Here is a 27,039-nt window from a genome sequence, read left to right as displayed (position 1 = left end):
AAGTTACATCTTGTTAATGCAACTGTCACATAAATTGGTACATATTGTTTGTAGTTACATAATTATAATATGGAGTAACATAATTGTAATAACTGCAGTCCTAACATATGCTGCGGTCGATGATAGTGATGACGTGTCATGCCACTTGTTTGTGGAGACAACAATTTGCTTTTTTGTTTGTAGTTTATGTGGTATTTTGGCATATGTAGTAACACTTACACTTATTTTCATTTGTTTGTTATGTGATCTTACTCTATTTCTCTTTTTTCTTTCTTACTTTTTTTTTTTTTTTGTATGTATTGCTTTTCAATAGTTTGTTTCTCTTTGCTTGTGTACACATTTTCCATGTTCATGGTTACATAATTACTGGCTAATTTCCTTGGGATACTTTTTCAAAGTTTAGTTTATATTGCACAGATACTATAAAATGATATGATATAGTCCCATATTTTGTTATTTTATATAAAAAAATATATACACTATATACAGTATTAACTATACACACTGATTTGTTGTTCACCTGTACCTATCGTGAGTAATAAGTGTGTCAGCACTGTGTGGAAATCATTGTCTTCACGATTGTGTTGAAGATGTTCACTCTTGCTAACGGCATTTGTGTTGGCCATTTTTTTTTTTCTCTAGTTTACCTTGTAACTTAATTTATATGTTTCCACTAGGTAGCTTTAATTAATAAATGTTTAATACAGTTCTTTTAATCGCTCACTGAGTAACTGTGATGGTATATTTTCTTTATCGCTTGTAGATGTACTAATGTATAGTTGTATATATGAAACACGTATTTTATGTAGGTATAAATGGTAACACTCGTTGGTAGTAAATAAATGTTATAGTAAATGAATGAATATATACAGTATAGAATATTTATTGTTGGTGCAAGTATTTAATGATTGAATTATGAAGATAATTGAAGTAGGTATGTGTATTTAAGCTGTAACTATACAACACGTTTTATATGTTTGTGCAGAAGCTTATTGTCTATCACTGTGTATTGTATAAATGAAGTAACTATGTAACTCACTAATTTTTACCGTGGTGGAAATGGTGTGAGTGGTGTTGCACGTGGTGATAGCGTTGTCCTTCGCGGGTTGATTGGTGTGCTGTCGTCTCAGCACATGGTGACGTCGGCTTCCCACACTGGTAGCTGTGGTGAGTGAATGAGTAGCGATGAGTAACTTGGGTGAAGATGAGTGAGTAAGATGAGTTATGAGTCTTGTCTCACTCTTCGTTTGTTTGTTCCGGTTTTCTATGTCGATGTTTTCTCGGTCCTTTTCTCTAGTGATTTACTCGTTGTGGGATGAAGACTGCCGCTTCTTGTAGGTGCGTGTAGAAGATTATACAGACGACGTAGAGTTGTTAATTGTAGTTGATTGTAGATGGCTGTAGTTCGCTGATTCGTCGTAGACTTGTAGACTATTTGCACTGTAGGCTGTATTTTGTAGGATTCAATGTAGAACTGAAGCTAATCTTGTAGAGTCTCGGTTGCTTTTGTAGAAATTTGCTTTTAATTCGGAGACGATGTCCGCAGATTTGCTGGTTTGTCGTTAAGCTACTTGCAAGGCGTCGTGTGATCTCTTGACCTCTGGATCAGCATGATAATCTGGGAGACGGAGGGGGCTGGATGGAGAGAAGCGTCAGGAGCAGGTTATGTTGTTGGTTAAGAGAGATATTCTTGTTTTCAATCTTGATATTTTGTAGGAATTTAATGTTGATTCGTAGACGAGGTTCGTATACGTTCGCTGCTACCAAATGTCATAAAGACTTTGTATCATAAAGCAGCGACTTTGTATTTGCTTGTAGAGGCAGGAGAGGTAACGAATAGTATGGGACTATTTTTATTTGTCTTGGAAATATTAACAAGTCTCTCACACGGAACAAAGTATAAGTCCCGGGTAGCTACCTCCCTGTCTCGCTATCTGTTTCTCTCTCTCAAATTGCCAAGCCCTTCTCCCGTCACCTGTCTCCTCTGAGGCCTGTCTACTTCTCTCTTGCCTCTTCTGTGGCTAATCTCCGTCTGAGCTCTCTTTCCTAAATTCTGGTGTAGCAGGGGTGTGTCACGTGTGTTCCTCGTGGGTGGACTAGGTCTTTGTTCACGAGAGGACTGCTGACAGCTAACTGCATCATCTCCTTACTGGCCGCTGTCGTCAGCTTTCCTCAGTGTTAAGAGTGTGTAAGCATGTTTAGCACTGCTCAATTCTCGCAGACACAACACCTTCTCATCATCTGACTCCCTGCTTCTATCTGTCTCTCTATCTATCTATTTATCTATCTATCTAGTATGATTTGCAATTATAATAATTATGTAGTCCTAACAACATTACATACTTTATAATGGCTCCAGCATTTCGATACATGTACATCCGAGTGTGATCATATGTTTAGTGATGCCTTTATGGTTATAGATGATTAAGGAAATTATACTGCTTGTTTGTTGTGCCTACTCAAGCAGAAAATAGATAATAAAAACGAACAAAATTTTTGATTACATCTGAACGTATCTGTTCTGAAAATAGAAAATCTAGACCTTAACAAAGAATATGAATTGTTGAGAAAAGAATTAAATTAGAGTTACACACACAAAAAAAAGGCAAATAAACCCAGTATCTGTACAGGTTCAACCATGCCTAAAACAAATCCCAATCTCCCCCGCCCGCTTCCTTCTCATCATCACCTCTCTTCCCCCATGATCCGTCCTATTCTTTCACCTAACAACCCTGTCCCCCAGTATATGCCCTCATCCCCACCCCTGCCCCTTCAAGACTGTACTCCCTGAGCCCGACCTCTTCTCCCTCAGGACTATGTCCCATTTGTCCCACCTCTGCCCCCTCCCACCCTCATACCTTCTCACCTTGCTCGATTTACACAACATTTCCCTCTGGTCCCCGCTTCCAGCGCTTTGGCCCAATAATGAATAGTGGTGCCAGAGTAAGCAAGTCCGCCCAATCCCCCCTCAAAGAGATCCATCCTATGCCTCGAAGTCTTGGCAGAGAATGATAACAATGAGTCATGATCAGATAGAACAATGGAAGACGCAGAAATGCATGAGAAGACAGGGAAGATATCTAGCAAACGTCGCACAAATTCTATTAAAATATCTAATTGTCTTAAATATTTATTCTTCAATGCAAGAGGCTTACGAGGAAATACTTTCAGACCTTAAACGCTCACTCGCAAACGAACACTTCAGTATAATAGCCTTGGTTGAATTATTTCTGGGCACGCAAAAACACTGAATTAATTGCAAAATGTCAGTTACAAGGCTTCAAGTTTTTCAATAAATATAAAATTTCAAGAGGAAGAGGTTCATCCGAGATCTATAGAGGAGATAGTCTTAGCCCAATATATCATTCAACACCTGGAGTCCCCACAACAGAACATGTAAGTGCCAACCTAACTGCAGGCTCCACCACACAAAATTTTGGTGTAGTGAATATCTCATAAACCAGGACAAATCCTGGAAGACGATACAGAGCTCTGCAACAGCCTAAGTACAGCTATAGAAAATAAAAAGTCACCAAACTTAACCTCCCTAAAGTAAATTGGACCAATAATATAGGTTAATGAACCAACAGGGCAGTCGAACATCTTAGACCTACTCATATCTAGCCAGGAAAATTTGGGGTCTATTACCCAAACTGCGGAACAGCTGGGAAACTGCGACCATAACATGATAAGATTTGATATAATCCTTCCATTTCCAGTTTTCAAACTTTGCCTTATTATATCATTATTTATATGTGTGTAGGTAACTGTTTATGTGAACAGCATCTGTATGCATAATGTTCAAGCGCGAAGATGTTTCATTATATGCACAGCACTTATCTAATGTAGTCAAGCTATAAAGAAGACGAGAATCCACTCACGAAACTGATATGAAAACAAGTAAAAAAGGGTATGTATGGCTTAAGTACATGTTGTCAAATGATAGCATGTTCATTCTTTTGTTTTCATTTCCATTCTTATACTACCTTCGACCGTTTCTATGAAATATCCTTCAGGGTTCTCAGTCATGCAAGTTGCTACTTCTTACTTATTGTTCCTGTACGGCAAAAGCCTTAGGGTCTGGAAGGTGGGGAAGAGAACTTTCTGCTTTACTATCCTTGTCTTCCACCTCTGTGACTAAGTTTATGGCCAATCCATCTTGCAGCGACTAGAAGGTCTGTGTGGTCTGTGCATCTATACAATTCTCTCTCTCTCTCTCTTTATTGAGGTAGTAAGAGGTGCTAAAAAGCCTCCTAGACATGGTAGTCAACTTGTCGTTTTTAGCATCAGATGTACTGGTTTTACACTTCTCTGTCGCCAACTGTGTTGTACCTGTTATCAGTTTTACCGATTCCAGTGATATTATACAGATTTCTGCATTATAATTATATGGAGTTTCGTTCCTTCTGTAACAATCTAATGCATTTAGATTTGGTAGCTATAGAAGGCATCAAACAAGGATTAGTTTAAGATATACAATTCGTAGCAGACAAAGGAGTGTGTGGCAAGTTAACTGGTAAACAAAGGCTCTCTCGCGTTGTGTTGGAGAGCCTTACGGAGGAAGTAAGAAGTGTTGAAACAAAGCCTCCTAAGGCAACGAGCAAAAATCAAAATTTAAGTTAAAAATGTTGTTGCAGTTAGGGGAGTGTGCTGGAAGTTAAGTAACTTAAAGTAAGGATTTATCATTGAGGTGGTAAGATTATAAGCCTTGTATAGGAAGTCTTACCATTTGGGTTCGTGGGAGCCTTGGACAGAGTGCCAATCAAGACCTTTTTATTCAATTGGGAAAAATATGTAGCAGTGAACAGGATAATTATGGCTGTATCCCACCTGTCGGAAAACTCATCTAATCTGAAAATAGTCTTCTAAACGTGGTAATATCAGAATCAAAATATATGTCACCACACTGAATTACGAAACATTGATTCTACGACGACGACGTCTCTTAATATTTTATTGTTGCCAGTTTCAAATCATTGTTTCAACCTAGAAAGGACTTGCAGTAATGAAATAGTTTTTTTTTTTTTTCTTTTAAGGCTACATCTATCCCGTCTTGTTCGAAAATAGATGAACAACGTCGTGGAGGTAGAAAGATTGGGAGACGTACTGTATTTAAAGTTTGCAAAGTAAACGTAACGCCCCTTTTTCTGCCATATTATTGCTGAGCCTAAAGAGGAACTCATACCAAATGAGTTGATGGGAATGTGAGAGAGTGTGACACTTGGAGAAGAAACTTATCTTATTCATTTATTTTATTTGCTTATCAATTATTTTATTTATTTATACTTGTTTAGTATAGATGATCTCGCAACTACAGAACTTCTTCCAGCTGAAGTATGTGGGCAGCAAATGTCTTTCTACCTATTTATCTATCTATCTATATTATCTATCAGTCTATCTATCTATATCTAATTAGCTGCCAGTCTGTCTCAACAACATACAGTAAAAATGTATATCGATCTATCTATCAATCTATCTGTGTATAATATCTATCAGTCATCTATCTATATCTAATTATCTGCCAGTCTGTCTATCAATAACATACAGTAAATATCTCTCAAGCGTCTCATGAGCAAAATAGAAGCACATGGAATAAAAGGAAATACGCAGAAATGGTTACAAGACTGGCTTTCAGACCGAAAACAGCGAGTTGTGATAAACGGATAGGAATCCAAATGGCATAATGTGATCAGTGGCGTTCCCCAAGGCTCAGTACTTGGACCAATACTTTTTATTATCTATATAAACGATATTGATGAGGGTCTACATTGTAAAGTACCCAAATTTGCAGATGATACTAAAATAACCAGTAAAGTAACATCAAAATTACGGTGGCAGCAGTTACAAAATGACCTTAATACTTTAGCAAGCTGGGTAGAAAAATGGCAAATGAAATTCAACACAGAAATATGTGAAGTACTTCATATTGGAAGTAACAATGTCCATGCAAATTACAAAATGAACAATATCCAGTTATCAAGTACAGACAATGAAAAGGATCTTGGTGTGATAATATCAAATGACCTAAAACCAAGTAAGCAGTGCACCGAGGCAGTCAAAATTGCAAACAAGCTGGTGGGTTTTATTAGAAGAACTTTCGAGTTTAAATCGGAAAAAGTCATACTTGCCCTGTACAACTCACTAGTGTGCCCCCATCTTGAGTATTGTTTGCAATTATGGTCTCCGTACGACAGAAAGGATATTGAAAAATTAGAGAAAATTCAGCAAAGAATCACGAAAATGATACCACGACTTAGAAACAAACCATATGATGAACGCCTTGAAGAACTTAAATTATTTAGCCTAACGAAGCGCAGGTTAAGAGGGGACCTCATTAAAGTTTTCAAAATCATACAGGGATATGACAACTTAGACATGAATAAGTATTTTGATATAGACTGGTCAAGTCAAACCAGAAGTAATGACTTCAAAATTATGGGAAAGCATTTCCAAACCCATGAAGCAAAATACTTCTTCTTTAACAGAGTTGTAAATATCTGGAACAGATTACCCTCAGATACCATGAACAGTATCTCAACTGAGACATTCAAAAACAATACAGACAAGTATTAGCAAGAGAATCCTCAGCTGACTCTGTTTCTGTCCAAATAACTTGCTTCATAGCTACGTGTAAGTTCATTTCCCTTTTGCCTACAAGACACCCCATAAACAACGTACCCGTACATAGTGTCGCGTCATGTCATTATACATTTTTCAATTTATTTAATGCAAATAAAGTAATATAAGCACAGATTAGGATCCACGCAGATAGCCCTGAGTTAACAGTCACTACTCTTACTTCCGACCTGTGATGGGCTGTGGATTACTGAGGGTCTCTGTTAGCCAATTGACCACCATCGGGATTCTCTTAATGTACCAGGGGTCACTGCTTCAAGATGAAACTTGTGTACTTGTCCCACATGGGAGAGTTCCTTGTCTCAGTGGAGTGAACGGAGCTAGGGCCTGATTGACTGCTGCCTCCCCAAAAAGCGCCAGGCAAGGCCACCCCTAAACATCCACTCTGTGCATTGTACATCCACACTGTGCACTGTGCAGTCTCCTTTTGTCCAAGACACCCGTCTTATATATTTTTCAATCTTCCCAACGCAAAGAAAGTAATAAAAGCAAAGATTAGGATCTGCACAGATAGCCCAGAGTAAACGGTCACTACTCTTACTTTCGACCTGTGATGGGCTGTGGATCACTGAGGGTCACTGTTAGTCAAGTGACCACCATTGGGATTTTTTTCATATACCAGGGGTCACTGCTTCAGGATGAAACTTGTGCACTTGTCCCACATGGGAGAGTTCCTTATCTCAGTGGAATGAACAGAGCTAAGGCCTGATTGGCAGCTGCCTCCCTAAAAAAGCGCCAGGCAAGGCTGCCGCACCACCCCTAAACATCCACACTGCGCAGTGTGTAGTTTCCACGTTATGTCCACAGACTTCACATTAACTCAATGTACCGGTTTGTAATGTCATGCTGTAACTATTAGTTTATTTGATTAGTTCTCTTGCAGGTTACTCAATCGGGTAGCTTATAGACAAAGTATTATAGAATGTGACTTTTCCTTTCCAGTATTTCCTATGAAATTTCCATGTCAGTTTTTCCATGCTGCATGGTGGTTTTTCTCACTTTTCCCTGGAGGGTTTGGTGGTGGGGGGGAGCCTTCTTGCTTTACTATCCTTATCCTTCAGCATGTAGAGTTAGATCTTGTAGTCATAGTTTTCTCTGTAACAAGCAGCCTCGAAAGGACCATAAGGTCAGTTGCTGTTTGCTTTCCTGTTTGCTTTCCTATCTATAGATATATCTGTCCATCTATCTATCTGTCTGTCTATCTATCTATCTACAGTATATCTATCTATATCTATCTATCTATCTATTTATCTATATATGGCAACAGAGAGAGAGGATCCCTTTAAGTGAATATTGGATTAAACCTTACTTTTCCGAGAATACAATACTATAGGATTTAAAATTAGGGCAATCAAAACACAGACACAGGAAAACAAAGACGCATTAGGCTACCTGTCACAAATCACTCCAGCATTCCATAATCTAATACACAGAATATTTGGCTCAAACATTGTGTGTGTGTGTGTGTGTGTGTGTGTGTGTGTGTGTGTGTGTGTGTGTGTGTGTGTGTGTGTGTGTGTGTGTTGGTCTTCCATATAATAATGAGAACAGGGTTAGGAAAATAAGAAATTATAACGATGATGGTGATGATGATGATTATGATTAGAATGATGATGGTAAGTACGACAGTGTATTTCATCCACCCTTATCCATCTCTCCTCTCTCCCACCCATTCTTTTCTCCTTTTTCCTCCTTTCCTCCTAAACAGAGCAGAGGCAAGTGTAAATTTGAACAGTGTGAAGCTGGCAGTGCGGAAGGACGAGAGGGCGTTCTCCTTATCGATCCACCACCCTCCTTGCCAGGTTACCTGCCTCCCGCCAACACACAGGACCTACGCCATCCACTCAGCTATCCTCTTACACGCTCAAATCCATCCCGTTTCCTACTCCTCCACTCCGCACTCACCCATTCATCCAGTCACCTGTCTGCCTGTCCATTCACCTCACTCTCTTGTCTACTCCATCCGTCTACCTACACATCCACCTACTCACTACCCGGCCTACCTATTCAGCTCCCAAACTCTCCTATCTACTTCATTCACCTACCCATCCATCTAACTGTCCATCGTCGTAGTCAGCCTTCCAACCTCCCACCTATGCTGCTTTCTTGGATAAGGTGGAAAGGGACTAAGCTGACTGTGAAAAGCTGAGAGAGTGGGAGAGGTGGTACTGTGGAATGGAAGTGTGAGGAACTGTATAACACAGGTGAAATTACTGTAGCATATGAAAGAGGGTATGGGACAGTAGGGGAGAGGTTGTTGATAGAGCGGGGAGGGGGGAGGGGTGAAACTCAGAATGGGTTGTGAAAAAGTTGAGAGTGAGGGTGGGGGTACTGGTGAGAAAGAGTATACATCAGGCGCCTCTGGTGCTTAGTCACTAAAAACCAAGAGGAACAAGGAGTGCAAAGAAGTGCATGAAGCAGGTCTCTGATGTCTCCCACTTGGCGAACGGCGACAGACTCGGACAACTTGGGTTCTATTTAGACGACAGAGAGTGGCTATATCAAAACTCTACAAGATCACCGACAACAATGACCACGTGAAAATATCCAACTGCTGTTTGGTGTATGGGGAATATTACATGTTTATGCCCAGTCTGACTACAGTCATAAGAGGACATCAATACAAGTACCAATTTCAGCGCACCACTGGAACCCGAACTAGTTTCTGCGACAATTCGTTTCTGAGGTCTGGAATCACGTATCCTCTGACACCTTGACGAGCGTGCCTTCATGTCCGATAGAGGAGGAGTTATCCAGACCAGTATCAACACAACTTCTACTGACTAACATTGAACTATCAAGAACTGAAGCTTTCCCGAAAAAGAAGAGAGTGAACCATTGATACTGTGTAAATACCCTTGCGGGTATATACTGACAGATATGCAAGGCATTACTCAATGTACAGTAATTACTTTAAATGGATATGGGGATTTAATTTTGATATTTACAGCAAGCTCATGCCGAAAAAAAAAAAAAACGGACTTATATTTATAATTCTAAGTAAAATCACAAACATCCTGCAGGAAGTAACCGTTCCTGAGATATCCATTTACTAGCTTCTTTAGTTTTTAAAAGAGTTTGTATGGCAGCCTCTATTCTTATTAGAAAAATATGAACAAATTCAACTGTGCAGGTGAAAGTATCATTAGAATAGTGGCATTTTGGCATAAACGTACCTACAGCCACATTACCTGACCTTAAACGAACAATATTACATTGTTTTGTCTAAGAGAGACACGAGAAAATGGCGGCCTACACGTAGGACGGCATGTCCAGTGTAAACAAAACCAAATATTCTGGGGGAATTTTAATTGTTTTTCAGAAGATTTACATAGAAAATTTTTTAATTATAGGCTTCATAACTTACACTTACTGGTTTTTACCGACACGAATTTAGTGTGATGGTAAAAGAAAAATTCTGATACAGACCAACCATCAACCCCACTCCCCTACTCATTAATCTACCCACGCGACCTAGTATCCACCAACCCTTCCTCCCACCTGTAATGCCTTCTATCCTGGACAGGAGTGGTAAGGGACAGTGTGAGAGGGGGAAAAGAAGGGTAAGTAATGGGGATATTGATATTAATATTTTTTTTTTACAGAAGACGAACAGAGGAAGGAAAAGAAATTATAAAAATACATATACCAGATTAGGCTACCTTCTATGGTGGCCGAAACAACCATGCTCAGTTATGACTAGTACTTTTAAGTTATAATTATATGAAAGTTATGAGACTTTTCAGTAGATCTAAACAGAACTAATAAATGGACATAATATAAAGAATTATTAGGTAGCTCCATGTTCGCCTTATTGTTAATCACGTTTTCTTAATTTTTTGGATTCTTTCTTTCTTGTCTTGTTTAATTGTGGCAGGCACTTCCAACCTTCAGAATTAACCATTTCTCACCAAACTTGGACACAATGACCAGCCTATGACCTAGCTGTGTCCGCAAGGTTTTTGTTGCTAGGAAACTACTCGTTGCCCAGCAAAGGCCGAAAAGCCGCTTTTTTCGTACTTTTCACGTTTTGAGCTGTAGAAACATTACTAATGGGCATAGAAAGCTCTGACTTCTTTAGGCGCAATCTTGACGACATTCCCTATCTTAAGTGTACAATCCATTTTTCTCCTCTTTCTTCCAGTTTTCGTGTGGCAACCCTACGAAGATTGGCCTCAGCATCCCTACCAACCAGTACATATTTTTAAAAAATGCCCTCCTAGTTGCCCACTGGCATCTTGGAATTGAATGAAAGTTTGCATGCTTGTAGACACTAACTAGTACTACAATTGTACAGCTATGTGTTACATTGGCCAGGTCAGGGGTCAAAGGTCATCAAATGCAAAAACAGTGAAAATAGCTAAAATCTTGACTATGCTTGTACGACATACTAAGACTCCGAATATTATTAAGCCAGGGCTATGGTTCTTGAATGGATTGGTGCACTGGAGTACCTCCATAAAGAAGTAACATTTAGTGTCTAAAGTCATTTCCAGTCGTTGGCAGTGCCACCAAGAAATTGTACCTATGGTGGGCCATTCCCGCAAATTGCGAGTTCTCTAGCTCCACAGCAGGTGGATGGAATCGAATGAAACATTGCATGCTTATAGACGTAAATCAGCACTACAAGTGTGTTTTGTACATGCACGACCTACTGTAGATTCGCCAGGTCAGGGGTCAAAGGTCATCAAATGCAGAAAATATGAAAAGCGCTAAAATTACGACCTTGCTTGTGTGAAATGCTAAGGCTCCAAATAATATTAAGCCAGGTACATGACACTCGGGTGGAATTTTGCATTAGAGTATCTTCGCATGAAAATGACTTTTACTGTCGAAACTCTCTTCCGGTCGCTGACAAAGCTTGGTCTGACTAAAGGTGGCCATTGTCGCCTACTGGCTTGTCCATATATGACTTGATGAGGGGCAAACATATCATTCATGATAGTGCTGACCCATTATTTTAGTACAGAGCACCAAATTCTTGACCCTGCTGAGAGTTTTCCATTTCAGTTTTCCAAGGAGAAGTGTCTGGAAGTGGGGAATCTCAATGAAACACATTACTGTAGATGGCCTTCCTTTATTAACTCTCCAGAGCCCAGGATTGCTGCATTTTCCATCTGGTGGGGAGGGTCTTTAGCATACCGTCCTTCGCCTATCAGGCTTTAGGTCGCAAAACTCCTAGGTCCCTACCTTAGAGTTCCTCTCTTATTTAGGATTGGAAAATAATCCAAACCGTCACCTCCAGGTAACACTGGGCTCTACGGGGTTAACTCTGCTGTATCTCCTTACATATTAGTTTGACACAAGGAAGACTGGACTTGTTCCAGGTCAGGACAAGGCTTGAAAAGTACTCGAAAATCCAGACAATGGCCATACTGGACCAAGTCTCAGAAGTAGAATACTCTGCCAGAACTTAGCTGAAGTCCTTTCTCAGACATAAAACCCTCAAAGTGTTGGAACTTTCAGGTAGTTTCATGCTAATTCTATATCTATCTATTGCCAGACGCCATGTCGCCCTGTCCCCTGCCGTTTCACTGCCCTGCTCCCAGCTCGCATTACCCTCTCTCGTATACCTATCCACTCCATCCCTCCATCTCATCCTTGGCCTCCTCCTCCCTCTCCCCCCATCCACCTCACTCACATAAACTCTCCTCGTCAGTCTCTCGCTCTCCATCCTAATTAGTAAAGTGAAATTATTATACTTAAATGAGACACAGAAATTTTTATACGAGTATTTCAAGGACTTAAGATAATTCAGCTGTCCTTTAACCACACTAACCACTATTCTTTGGAGTGATACTGCACAGGATGAGAACTCATCAACTTTTTTCATAATTACAAAACAATTTTCAGCACCAGAATGGTGTGAGAGACAGCTCACATTTACTCTAGTATGGTAAGATGCTGACACAGCTGTTCTGTACCTCTTTCCATATCTCACAATTTTTCAGATAGATTTCGCTTCCAAAACATTACTGATATAAGTCTAATACAATTAAAATGTATTTTAGGGGTTGAGAAGTTTGTATACTATCTCATAATGGGGCTGGAAGAACGAAAAGCTCCAGGCTGGAGGACACGGTGATGCTCCTCAGAGAGACGAAAATAGAGAGAGAGCCTTATCCCCTCAGGGAAGTGTGCTGCTACCCTTCCCTCGAGGGACCCTTACGATAAACCTTTTTAAAGTGCCTATCATATTTCCATTTACGAATATGAATAAATATAACAAAATATATAGGAACACGTTGGTAATATGTTAATCTCAAGTGTCACTGTTCAACTGAAAAGGAATAAAATACTGATTCGGTGAAAAGAATACATATCTTGGCGAAAATGTATAAAAATATGGGATATTATGGTGTAAAGAGCAATATATTGTTGGCATTTATTTTCAACCTGTAAAATTCCATTCATGCAAAGTCTTTAACACTGGCGCAGTTGGTTTTGAATTGCTGTAGGTTGAAGTGGGGGGGAACTAATCTGAGGAAGTGAGTTTCAAAGAGAAGCACTTCTGAGAATAAATGAATTCTGATAGGCAGTTCTTCAATATGGATGTGTGACAGTCAAGTCATGAACGCTACTATATGCCAGTGTAGCACGGGGAAAGGCGTATAGAGGTGGCATAATGGATGCAACTTCGTCTGAGCAGTTTTCATGAAAGTATCAGTAAAAATAATGCAAATGAGGGAAGGGAGTTAATTTGTAATTGTCCAGTTATTGTCCAGTTGTTTTAGTGCAACCTCTCTACACCCACTCCACAAATGGTAAATATGTAGATTACAGCGAGAGAGAGAGAGAGAGAGAGGAGAGAGAGAGAGAGAGAGAGAGAGAGAGAGAGAGAGAGAGAGAGAGAGAGAGAGAGAGAGAATACTGAGGATTGACAGTGTGGGAGGAAGGGTCTGAGAAAAGATGAAAGCCTATAATGAGAGCTGGTTGTTGAAAGTTAATATGGAGATTGGGGAAGTGTTTGAAAGAGGGAAATACTTTGAGTGGATTTGGTCTCTTCGTTTTCGTTCGTTTAAAAACATTCCAACTTACGGATGCGTCGTTCTTGGTCATCTAATGGCTACTCTCCATTTCTTTTTCATTCCCTAATCCCTAAGGTCACACTGAATGACCTCGTCCCATCTCTTCTTTGGCCTGACTCTCAAAACTCTACCCTCAGAGTTCATACCTCTCATCCTCTACACCCAGCAGTTATGCTTCAGCTTCTCCACATGCCCCAATAATTTCAGTCTACCTCATTTCATAACATCACTAATACATTTTAGCCACATTCTTCCTCTCATCCGTTCTTGTGCAATCCTCCCCCCTCCCCCCCCAGGGTAATCATTCTCATCTCTTTACGTTTGAGTCTACGAATATCCTCGTTTGCTGCCCAAGTTTATAAAAGCCTAACACATATTACATGCAAGGATCCCTTGTCAAAAGGAGAACCCTATCATGTCAGGAGAGCCATCATCTAAAACTTTTTCCAAGCATTTCTTAAACTAGCCAGCAAGCTAGCTCCAGCCCCACCTGCAGTACATACCATGTTTCCCAAAACAGAAAACTCATTCACGCACCCAAATAATTCTGCAACAAGATTAATCCTTTCCCGCCTCTCCCTATCTGTATGCTTTCCGTTACATATTGCACACCCAAATCAGCATTATTTGCAGCCTACCTCTAATACTGCTACAGCTCTTATGCACCCAGTGATCACAAACACTGCACAGGATTGAGTTATTTCCTACACTTTCTGGCAAACTGCACATGGCCACACTTCTGTTTTGATTATACACCCATCCTAGAGATCCTCACTTCTGTTACCTCCACCAAGGAGGTAATGTTTTTGCTGGTATTGGTTTTTGTTTGTCTGTTTGCCTGTTACAAGGATTACTCAAAAAGTTATGAACGGATTTTGCGGAAATTTTCTGGAGGGGTAGGGTATTGTCCAAGGAACAATCTGTTTGATTTTGGTGGTGATCCGGATCATCATCCGGATCCAAGAATTTTTTAAAGGATTCTCTGCCATTGTAGTAGATCTACCACACACTCTGCCTTGGCGTAGGTTTGCAGTTTAGGATATTCTTGTGTCATCTGCGTTTACTGTCAGTCCCACGAATCCCATCCGATCTCTCCTTCCTAAACCTTTCCTTCGCTATCGTACCACTGTAAGAAAATGTAAGAAATTATACAAAGACCTAGAATGAGAGAATGTGAGAATGAGAGAAGAGTTGTTGTTGATGTTTAGCAACCCTGGTTTATTTAGCTGACCAGACACATCAACTGCAGGCAAGCAGCCGCCTCAATGCCGTGAACCGATGTTCCATTGCAGGAGAGAGTGCCTAACAAGGAGAGGAAGAGTGTGGAAGTTCGGTTCCTGGATGGATGCTGCATTTGAGCTTCTCGAGCCACTTAACTGGGCCAAAATAGTAGACTCCACATCACCATTGCTATTTGGTTATATGGCTACCACCCAGCGTTTTAACTGGCTTTCTAGGTTGCAGAAACCAAAAGGCATGACACTCATTGTAAAGCAACCTGATGAGGAAAGAGAAGTACAAAATTTTGCAGTATGGATGAGAGAAATGGGAAGAGAAGAGGGCAGACTGAAAAAAGAATGAGAAAAATGACAGAAGAAGTATGCGGCACTTCATCAGGTGAATCGATGATAGTCGCCACCACCTACGACTTTGTGAAAACGCTGAAAGTGAGGGTTTGAAGAGAGTTCGAGGGTGAGAATACTGAGGGATGTGGAGTACAGAGGAGTACATAGGAAGTACAGGAAGCCAAAGGCCTGTTGGCCCATGGCGAGGTTATCTGTCAGAAGAAAAGGTCTTGTTCTGCCTAGTTCTAATCATAGTGTAAAAAATGAAAAGCTAGAAAAGTGGAAGGCTCTCCCCCATCCACCACACCATCGGGTTAACCCCCCCCCAAAAAAAAAAAAAGAACATGCGTGCTGTCAAAAAAACAAGCTTTGCAGTTTTTACAGACAGAAGAACTATGCACTAAGTAATGTACTAAGAGGTCTGCAAAAAGATGGAGCATGCACATTCGCCGAAAGCTCTCATTATTAAGTACACGTTTCAGTGTCGCTAGCAGTGGAATGTTTATCAATCCTGCGAAGCACGATAATTAAATATTCAACATCGTGCCAAGTACAGTGTAGCGCTATACATATCCTGTGTGTGTGTGTGTGTGTGTGTGTGTGTGTGTGTGTGTGTGTATGTGTGTGTGCTTTAACTACTCCTAGGTTATTTGGTGGATCTGAATGATACTTTCCAAGTGAGTTCGTCGGGTTCCTGGAAAGGTCTTGCACTAAAAATAATATTCCGACCATGATTTTCATAGAGGGTCAGCCCCCTTCACCTGATGAAAAATTCTCAGAAATAGCGAAAGGAGGGCAGATGTGGCCTTCCTTTCTTACAAGTAGAACATGTTATACAATGGCGTCTCATCCGTAATGCGATATAAAATAAAAAATGATGATCTGAAATATTTGAATAGCGTGAACCACCAACGATTCTAGGACGGTCAGCCCCTTCCAGAAACAAAAACGATCAGAAACAGGGGAAAGTTAACACATGCATTTTAATGAAATCGGCATATATATCACAGGATTAGGTATGCCGTTTCAATATTTTCACTGAATTCACAAGATGAAACTGCACATTGGTATTTGGAAAGCATGACTCCCTCCATCCCTCACCATGATTCTTGGAGGGTCAGCTTTCTACCAAAAGGAAAAGGAAAAAAAAAAGATAAAATATAAGAAGCTTTCAATAAATATTCCTCGGTGAGTTCGTCTGCTAACTCCAAAGGCCTTCCACTATATACAATTTTCCAACCACTATTTTGAGGGGGGACAGCCCACTCATCATATTAAGAATTCTAGGAAATAGTGAAAGGAGAACTGCTTGATTTTTAGTACGTGTTGTACAATGGATTCTGATTCGTAATGCGATATGCAGTAGAATGAATTTAAATGTTCAGAAATTGAGGAAAGATTTGAATGACATTTCCCAGGTGAGTTCATTTGGTTACTGGGAAGGTCTTCCACTATGTACAGTCACAATCATGATTTTTAGCGGGGTCACCCCTCCTCAGAAGTAAAAATAAATAAATAAATAAATAAAAGTAAGAATTTGTGAAGGGATTCCAGGTATGGCTTAGATATCTTAATACATGTTGTACAATGAACTCTAATCTGTAATACGATATTTGGGGAGCATGACCATTCCAGTGATTCTTGGGAGGTTAGCCTGCCTTTCAAAAATGAAACAAACAGAAACAGGCAAAAGGCAGCACATGGATTTCAACGAAACCTGCACACATATCGCAGGACTAGGTACGCAGTTTCGATGTTTTGTTTTTTCTCTCAGTTTACAGGAAGAAACTGCACATCTACTTTATTTTAATGTGGATGAAAAACAGCACTGAATTAATTACAAGACTTCCCGTCATCTGTGAGCCAGGTAGACCGTAATAATATTGTTAGATGAAAGCTTGACTATTATGTATCCATCCTGGATGACTCCCAGTGCTGGCTGAATGACGTGTGAACCCAGGTTGTGACTAAACGATTTTCATTAATAAATTTCCTTCTACAATCAGTACTTTCTGAGATTTGAGTTTTCGACACAGACAGACGCACACAGATACATTTCGCACAAAAATAATGACCATCGACTTCGTCTACTTGACCCAATAGCGTATAGTTGCAAAATATCTGTCCAGCTGAATTTTAAACCTATCAGAACTTTTTGCACTAACTATTCTCGTTGGGAGCCTATTCCATTGTTCCACTGCTCTAATATTAAAGAAACATTTTCCCTCTATAGTGTTGAATCTCTTGGTTTTGACTTTCATTCCATAATTTCTCTGCAAATCATTCTATATTTCAAACAAACCGTCATATCGAACATCGTCGGATTGCATTTTTTTTATTATGTATTAGAGCTCCTCTGAGTTTTTTTTTTTTTTTTTTGAGAGAAAGAGAGAGAAACATTTTTCTTTTCTTTACTCACTCTTTGTAGGGTGAATTTCACAGCGATGTAATCATTTATAAATGTGGCTTTGCGCTGCACACTCTCAAGTCAGTCTTCGTCCATAATAAGATACGGCGACCACTGTTGCACACAGTAGGCTGTTCTAGGTGTGGTTTAACCCAAGACGTCCCATCGACATATGGGTATGTTGCAACATTTTGCATTTGCCAGTCCTGTCAACGTACTGGTACGTTTTGCAATTGCAAGGTCCCTAATTTGCACAATTTTCAATTTTCGCTCGTGATTTTTTGTACATATGCACGGGACACCTTCCTCTATTCCTCTACAAGATGCCAAGCAGGGACAATGCCTTACACCGCATAACCTCCCCCCCCCCCGCACGCCATTGTCTCGGCAATTCACCTGTTACCAGTGACCTGGCCAATAAAGCCATTCAGGGCCAGAGTGATTCCCCAATCGATGACAATGTGGAGGACAATGTTTACATAGCATCTGAGGAAGAAACAGTCAGAAATGATGATCAGATAATGTGGCAAAAGAAGGTCAGGAATGGTGATGAGTTAGTGAGTGAAACAATCCTTATAATGCCTATATTACTGTTTGAAAAACAAATTTACTCTCATACTACATATAAACTCGTACCAAATAAATAAATAAATACCGTTTAGGAGTGGTGTGGAATAGTTATCCTCCCATAGAACTCGTTTTCTTTGCAGCCAGCCTGATAGAAAACCCTGTAAGGTAAGGAGGTACTCCTACCTGTATCGAGTATTTTAAACCTCAGGTGAGCGATTTCTCTATGATTTTTCGATGTTTCTCACCAAAACCGGAGGTTTTACCCAAAACAAAAAAAAAAATCCAAAAATGGTCGGGACTGGGGGGTGTCGGAGGTGCGATAGTGGTCGGGACGTAACGGGTTAACTAATGACAAAAAATCTTAGGAATTACATCAGGCATTTTATAATCAATGATCCTTGTGATGAAACTGTATTTTCTTTATATTGTTATCAGCTGCTATACGATAATTTAAGTTTTTGAGGCCGTTACTAATTATAACCCTTATTTTTTTTCTTGTTCTTTACTTCCATCACTGGGATCTCGAACATACGGTATTCTAATTTAATGTTTTTGTCACCAACGTTCATTAATTTACATTTTGTACGTAAAATTTTATCTGCCATTTTTTACTCCAGTTAACTATCTTATCCTGGCAGTTTCGCAGCCTACATATTTACAGTGTGTTGACCCTTGAGGAATTTCGCTTGTTCCTGCGAGCCAATTTGATGGATCACCATTTATCACTAGCCTACATGCTGTAGCGATTCGTTAACCAATCACCAATCCATGAACTTAATTTGTTAGAGAGGCAGTGAGCTTTTAGTGTTATTTTCAGTAGTCATAGATGTGGCACTTTATATATAATTTGTGGAAATCTAGGTATATCACATCCAACGGCATTTTTGCGTCCCAGTTATATATGTTTGTAAAAATTTCAGGCGAAATTACAAGGAACGATCTATTATTACGAAATCCAAGCTTATTACCTGTTATAAGATTATGCCTGTTAACCATTTAAATGCAGCCATGAACAGTTGACCCCCCCCCCCGAGTGGCGGGGTTGTATCGCGGTCTGAGTACCTGTAGGAAAATATTAGCCAAAAATCAGAGATTAATCCTAGAACATTGTACTTGGTATGGCAGATAGTACTTACATTCAGCTTTCTCCAGAGACAGGTGTTGAGCCTTCGTGGACTACCCAAGGACTTGTGGAGACTTGCAAAGTTGGGTAACCAAATCCTCACTTTCACACCTCCAGCAACCCGGTTTCCCCTCTACCACAGCCTCATTCTGTCACAGTAAACTTTATACTACAACGTAAAGGTAGTTTGGAATCCGTATTTGTACAATAAGCACTGAAAATAAGGCTAAAATCAACAGAGCATACGGCCGACATGCAGCGCGGTGGCGGTCTTCCCATCACTCAACAAACATTTCCATTTTCACAGCTAAAAACATGTATACTACATTATTTTCAATCATATTACTTCCCAAAAGATCACCGCAGGGCGCTTTTTATTCTGCCTTACGCCCATCACTTTATTCTCGTTCCTGTCGGCCGCTCGCACTGACTCGGAAGAGCTAGAACGCGCCATAATGTCACTTTGAAAGCCTGCGGTAAACTGATGCTAAACAGGGGCAAACTGTGCGAAAAAAAGCTAGTGTTACAACTGGGGAAACAAGCGTTTCCTATCAGCATAAACTGCTTGTGAGAGGAGAGCGCAGATTTACAGTTCTGAGCAGTCAGAGCACTGCCATGTATCACAGCCAGGCTGGCCGGGCCGTGGTGGGGGGGAGGGGGGGAAAAAGACGATACTTGGCAACAACGGAGGTCAGTAGTACAAAGGTAAAGTATGCTAATTGTAGCTAAAGGGTGGTGGTACTGATAGACAATACCAGCTGGAACATCCTTGCCCGCGTTTATTCAAAAATCGCAAACGCGACGCTCCGCCATTATGTCCTTTTTGGTGAGCGTCGCAAACGTGACGATCCGCGTTTAAGGGGTTAAAGACATATTTTATCTTGCATTTTTTCCCCTAGTAATGCATAGTACTGCCGTTTGGCTTATTCACTATGTTGTTATTCATCGTCTTTTAAAACGATAGGTGATTATATTAACGAGATTCAATTGATTAGGTAATCTACAGTCTGTTAATGATTACTGAATATTTTAGTTATAGGTAAGGTTAACTGTCTGTAACATTCGCGAAGTATGCGAGGAGATAATTATCTGAAAATGGTCAGATGGTTTACTTGGGTACATATTCGGAAAATAATTCAACACATCATGAACGGCCATACCACGTTGAGTACACCGCTTCCCGTCCGATCAGCGAAGTTAAGCAACGTTGGGTCTGGTTAGTACTTGGATGGGTGACTGCCTGGGAACACCAGATGCTGTTGGCATAACGTTCTCCCTACGTGTCAAGTGGGGTTGGTGGAGGATTAGTGCCCCTCCCTGTAAAACAATTAACTCTAAGCCCTTGGCCACCCTGTTTGGGATACATGGCGTCTGGCAATGAATGAATGAATGTCCTGTCACCTCACTGACTGATAACTCATCTTCTGGTGCTGAGAAAAATTATTGAGGGATGAGAATGTTTTCGCCATTTTCTTTGGTGAAAACACCATGAAAGGAGTCGTTCAGTATTGTTGTAGCTGTTTGGTTATTATTAACGAATTTATTAGATTTAGTAGATTGACTATGCTATCTGTCACATTTTTCTTATCTCTGTCATAATGAAAAGAAAAAAGATTTTTAGTGTTTGAATTTGCTTCACGATAAATTTGTGCCCCATAATCTCTTTTAGTTTTCCTAATAATATTAGCATACTGCCTCTGCAATACCCTAGAACAGTACATCCGGGTCTGAGAGAACCGGCCACTTTTTGCCACTTTTTGGTTTAGCAACGTCTAGATGTCAGGGACCCCTGGCCTTCTCAATAGCTTCCTAGGTTTGGGTGCTGATGTTAAGGGTGGGTGTGTGGTTTTCCAGGTCTCCCTCTGTTTTGGTGTATAACACACACTGGGTCTGTGAGGCTCAGGTATATTGGATTACGGGGGCTGTAATGTATTGTTGCGTGATGCGTATTTGTGCACCATTTGCATTGCCCTCTCCACACCATGAAAACTCTTCATACCACTAGCTTTGACAGCAGTGTGCGCACCACTGGGTCATTTCTTTTCTTATGGGGTCCATGTAAACATAAACTGTACGTTTTCGTAAAGATTTTTTCAAAAATTTGGCTAAAATACATAAAATAAGTTAATCTTAATTATATATTCATTATTGCATAGTAAAATGAACCAAAAATGTTGTAGGATGGTCAAGGATTCAATAAATAAATAATAGGTTTTCTTTTGTGGGTCTCTGAGACCCAGATGCACTAATGGTGTAAGGGCGCAAATAGGTATACTGTTCTAGGGTAATTTGGTAATGGCATCGTGATTTCATATAAGCTTATATCTTTATATGGTTTTCTCTTGCAGTCGATAATTTCTTTAATATTCGCTGACATCTAGGCTGGTTAATTACTGCACATATTTCTTTAGGTAATTATCAGTTTGCTTTTCGTTCGATAGATATGAGTTGATTTGTGACTATTCCGCACCTTACTTCGATGTTATCCAAATATAGTAAGTTCCAGTCGCTCTTGGCAATGTACGTTTTCATAGTATGGACGTTAACTTTTTTGAAGTTTGGAACCTTAGAAGCTATTTACTCTGTTCTAACAGTTTATGCTAACTTCAAGTATAATGATATTACGATTGCTGTTACGAAAGTTTTCACCAACCTCACACAAAATTTATTAGGTCGCTGTTCCTACCTTAAGGTCAGTTATATTATTACCAGTCAACAATTATATTCACTGCCTGATTTAAAATGCATCGTCTACAGTATCAGTTGTAATAACTTGTTCCCCTTTTCATTTGCACAAGAATAGATTTTTTTCCAGTCAATATCCGGGTTGTTGAAGTCCCTTAAAATAATAGTGTTATTGTTTTTTATGACATATTTCATTTCTTCGGATAGCAGTTCATCGTATTCCTAATGTAACTTCGTCTCTATACTACATTAAAAAAGAATGGGCATATTACTCTGTGAAAACTTTAACATACAAAGAATCGCATGCTTCAACAACCACCTTACTCATCTGTATCGTATTTGTGTGGCTTTCATAATATATTAGAATTCCCCCACTGGTTCTCTGTAGTCATATTTTTTCATATATTTTACAGGTTTGTAGTTATACATGTCCAATCAGGTGCTTACCACGAGGGTTTAACCATGTTTCTGTAATGAAAATGATGTCAGGATTTTCAGTAGTTGCCTAAGTTATTAAATCGTTTCCTTTTTTTAAATGATACATCTCATATTAATTTACATAATAGTACAGCTAGATATAATTGGAATGTGAGACACAACATCTCCCCGGTTTAATCGTTTATACCTTCAGTGAAGATGGCAACATTCCCACAAGCCGCTTATATGGTTCTCCCTCCCTCCCCACAAATCCCCTGATTGTCTACCTGTAGCTGAGGTAAGGTCAGATGTACATTCCCGACTCTCCTGATTTTATCTCTCTAGAACCCTCCCTAACAGCTTTTCCTACCCTACTGAGGTGAGGGCTGCCTCTACCATATAAACTCCTGTCAAGTTTAAATTTATCCCAAACATCAACAAACATCACACCCTCCTTTCTATACAAAGCTACTGTTAATTCCTATCATTCTACCAGGACTCACAGTCAATGTAGAATCATGGTAACTGACCACAGCTACCTTCCTATGGCTTTCCTTGAACTTCCTAATAAGGTCCCTGTACTTTCTGTGTATCTCCTCTGACCTGCCTGAAGCTACATTATTGGTTCCTACCACAGTAACAAACACCAAGTCCTCTGAGATGTTTCTAAGTCATTAGCTATCTCTGTCACGTCCTGTATTATACACACAGGAATGCGAAAATGCTTCCTTCTACAACCCACTACACAAAACCCGTTTTCATTCAGCCTAATCAATCAATCCCCAACAAATATGAGGCTAGGCTCATCCTGCACTTAACCTTCTAGAACCTGAAACCTGTTCCTAATAGGTACACTCCTATCAGTAGTACTTGTCTCTGCCTTCCACCCTTGCTTGACTCGCTGAAAGCCATCACTATCATCTAGCCTGGTCTCATACTTTACTGGCCTAATTTCTAAGTTATCTACCTTGCCTAATACTTCTGCTTCCACTTCCTTTAGAAACACAACCTTACCAACAACCATTCCAGAGTCATTCTCCCAACCTTTCAACCTGTTACTTAACATATTAATTACCTCACTGTTTTTCCTCATTCTAAACTAAACCTAATCGTTAACTCACAAACTATAAACGTGTACGCATCATCCTCTTTCACCATGGCCTATTATAAACCCCTTAAAACACACGCAGCAGCAGAATCGTTGGGTAGGCGACTTTTTAAGGGGGGCTTGGAAGGGTCTCTGAAAGCACGTTTTCACCCGAGCAAGTCAGAGGTCAGAAGAGGGTGGGTGAGAGTGGAATAGATTGGTAAGTGAGGGTGAGAGTGGGTGAGGGTGACAGCTGCGATTGTGTGAACTAGGATGGAGTATGATGAGGATGGCACTATTGCAGAGTGTGGATGACAGTGTTTTGAAGGTGGGTGAGAATTAGAGTTGGATCGAGAAAAGCTGAAACTAAGCACTTAGACAGAATTTGAAAGTGTGACATATTATGAGATAATGATGTGAAACGGAACCAATGGAAGCTACCAACGTGGTTAGGATACGATAATGGAGTAAAAGTGAGGGTAAGAGTTAATGTATGAGAGTGTTTGGACTGCTCGATAGAGATTAATGCCACCCAAATATATTGCTTTCCTGGCTTGGGCTGGGGGGTTAGGATAGCATGGCAAGGGTGGGATGTGAAGAGTGGATGAACCAGTGAAATATTGAGCGTGAGGATGGTGTAAAAATCAGGGTTTGGGTGGGGTGAGATTGAGGGCTGGATAAATGTAAGGACGAGGATGAGGTGCGGTGGGGTGGATATTCTGTGGGATAAGAATGACGAGGGATTTAGATGAGGAAGAGGTTGGGGAATAGGAGGAGGAGGGTTGAGTAGGCTGAGGTGAGAGTGAAGGTGTTAGTGGTGCAATACGAGTAGAAGTGTGGGTTGAGAATGAAAATACCGTAGGTTAAGGATGAGAGGGTGATAAGAGTGAGAGTTAGGCTATGGGTGAAAGCTGAGACTAGCGTGAGCGTAAAAAGTCGAGAGTGAGGGTGAGGAAAATCTGAAAATGGGAGAAGTTGTGGGATGAGGGTGAGAATATTGTGAGGGGAGGGAGAAAGTATGGGTTGGAATAGTGTAGACTGAGAGAAAGGAGGAAGTCTTAAGATTAACCTCTTCAGTCCGAGGATGTTCTGTATTTTCATATTTACTCCAACCAGACCAGCAAGAGAGAGTTCCGTAGTAGTGGAGAAGATAATGAAGGGTATATCTAATCACTCCATCTCGAAAAAGTCTCTCTTAAGGTGAGGAAAATTAGGGTGAAAGAATCAAGATCTCTGTATATTAAGGAATATGTCATCGGATCGAAAGTTGGTAGTAGGGGTTTGGGTTGAGGGTGGGAGGGAATATTTTAGGTTGAGGGTAAGACCGAGGCTTGGGATTACATAGGCTGAAGTAGACTGAGGCAGAGTGATAGGATGGTATGGTGTGGGTTGGGAGTAAGGTGAAGCTGAGATAAGTAGATTAACGATATGGCTGGACTGACTAGAATATATGGGCTTGGAAATTTGGATAGAAACAAACTTTCGGCACCTCTTGTAATGTGTGAGTGGCTGAGACATTCTCCGAGGACTGAGGCTGGTTCTGGTAATGTTGATTGATGCTGGTGAAACAATAGCATCATCCCTCTTTAGACCTTGAATCACGTGACATTTTTACTTTATTATTGTTACCTCCAGATGAGTTTATTCAGCTTTGGGGAGATGTTTTGCAATAAAAGGATCAGTGAAAGATACATCTAACTCCAAGTTCGAAATGTCTATCCGGAGTTAGATGAAATCTCCAAGTAGCAAGAATAGATTTTTTGAAACGTCAATAGATTAAAGGAGTAACGATATTGATACGACAATATTAGAGATTCTGGGGTTAGGGTTAGATAGTGTTTAGAAATTTTCACACCATCTCCAGGTGGTCTAATAGTTGGAACGCAGTCGGAATGCCGACCATGTAGCTTTGATATGACTTCTGGTTTTTCGATCATGTAATGCCATCAAGGGAAATGTGTTTGTCATCTACTCTTCATTGTAGTTTCTGACTACGGCAGCCTAGCATCAGGACCCTATACGTCGTAGTCTTCAGATGAGACTGCCTGTTTACCATTTACCTTTTATCACTCAGGAGTTCCATGAGTCACTCTCAATAAATTATAATCATCTGGCATTACATGGAATAGAATATCACAGTTGCCCAAACCGAAGGGATTTAATGATCACAGCATCTACACTCTTAGCCACATATGACCGACTTCCTGGTGAATCACACTGTGAGGTACTAGCTAGAATAGAACATTAAGGCTCTCCCGACCATGAGAAGATTAAAAAGTGCGGCCAGTAGGATTAGAATTACGATGGTGAAAGAAACGACTCCCCCAACTCAATTCTTTAACAGAGTGATAAGTGGAAGCAGCAAAATGGTTGGTCTTAAAGGTACCGTAGTGCAAAGGAAACAGAAGACATTGATCAGGTATAGGCATAAAGCTTGGATTACAATCATTCCAGCTCACGTCAATTCCATCCAACCCACTCGTCTGTGTTAAGGGAGATGATGCTTCCACGACAGAGATAACGGACACAGGGGACAGTTGAGCTGACGAAGATGCAGCTACATGTCTACAGGAAAATGGCTGATCAGAAGAAAAGGTGGAGGAGAGAGAGAGAGAGAGAGAGAGAGAGAGAGAGAGAGAGAGAGAGAGAGAGAGAATGAAAGAGAGTGAAGGAGGATGATAAAGGTGAGGACATGAGGCTACAATACTAAGAATGACTGAAATGCTATAAATTAAAAAACAGTTTACGAAATAGGAGGGAAAGACTTAGAACAGTGAGAACATCAGACCAACTTGGTAAGAATAGTTAAAATACAGATTTAACAGTGAAACGAATTAAATACAACGCTGCAATACGAAAAAAAAAGTGGCATTATATAATGAAACATTGGAAACAGAATATTAGGAAGAAACAGACTAAAATAGATATGTAATGGCAGGCAAACAGCCACGAATCCAGAGCGACATGGCTGATCAGGAAAAAACATGAACGTAAAGGCTAAAGGGAGGAAGAACTCAGGGGTGAAGGACTGTAATGGCAGAGGTAGGTCAGTGGCAATATTAGACTGATTTAATAAGAATACCTGAGATCGACGTTTCTTATTATGAAACAGGAATGGTGTTATTCTAATCTTTAAAGCATATTGGAGTGACGCCATGAAACAGCTGGGACAGAAAGGTAAATTAAAACTAGGCAAAAAAAAAAAAAAAAAAAAAGTTGAATATACTATTTTGACAGAGGTCCACACACAAACAGGCACGCCGGGGAAAACAATACCCCCACTGCGTTTTGCTTTCAGATGTTAAAATAACATACTCGAGCTGAAGACATTAAAGAAGGTTTCACGTCTGTCACTGTGGCCAGTTACAACATTACTACTGGGGACTAGGCACATGGTCTAGCTAGATCTGACGTAACGGTAAAGTGTTACCATTACATTAAACCCATTACTACGATGACATTTTGCATATATATTTTTGGCCAAATTTTATTTACCTCAAGTGAGCCTTCTCGAGCCAGAA

The 27,039-nt window shown here is 40.2% G+C and overlaps 1 protein-coding gene and 1 non-coding gene across 2 annotated transcripts in view; both read left to right on the top strand.

Annotated features, from left to right (window-relative positions):
• Positions 1-27,039, top strand: part of LOC145400778 (uncharacterized) — a 57,257-nt gene that overhangs the window by 8,170 nt on the left and 22,048 nt on the right. The window lies entirely within an intron of this gene.
• LOC145400890 (5S ribosomal RNA) lies at positions 20,476-20,594 on the top strand. The gene has a single exon (XR_013897514.1). It is a non-coding gene; the product is annotated as a 5S ribosomal RNA (ribosomal RNA).

This window comes from Coenobita brevimanus, chromosome 53, assembly GCF_032717465.1.
Source record: "Coenobita brevimanus isolate Jiangsu-jjx chromosome 53, ASM3271746v2, whole genome shotgun sequence".
Taxonomy (NCBI): domain Eukaryota; kingdom Metazoa; phylum Arthropoda; class Malacostraca; order Decapoda; family Coenobitidae; genus Coenobita; species Coenobita brevimanus.
The sequence above is the reverse complement of the archived record's forward strand: the minus strand, read 5'-3'. Positions and strand labels throughout refer to the sequence as shown.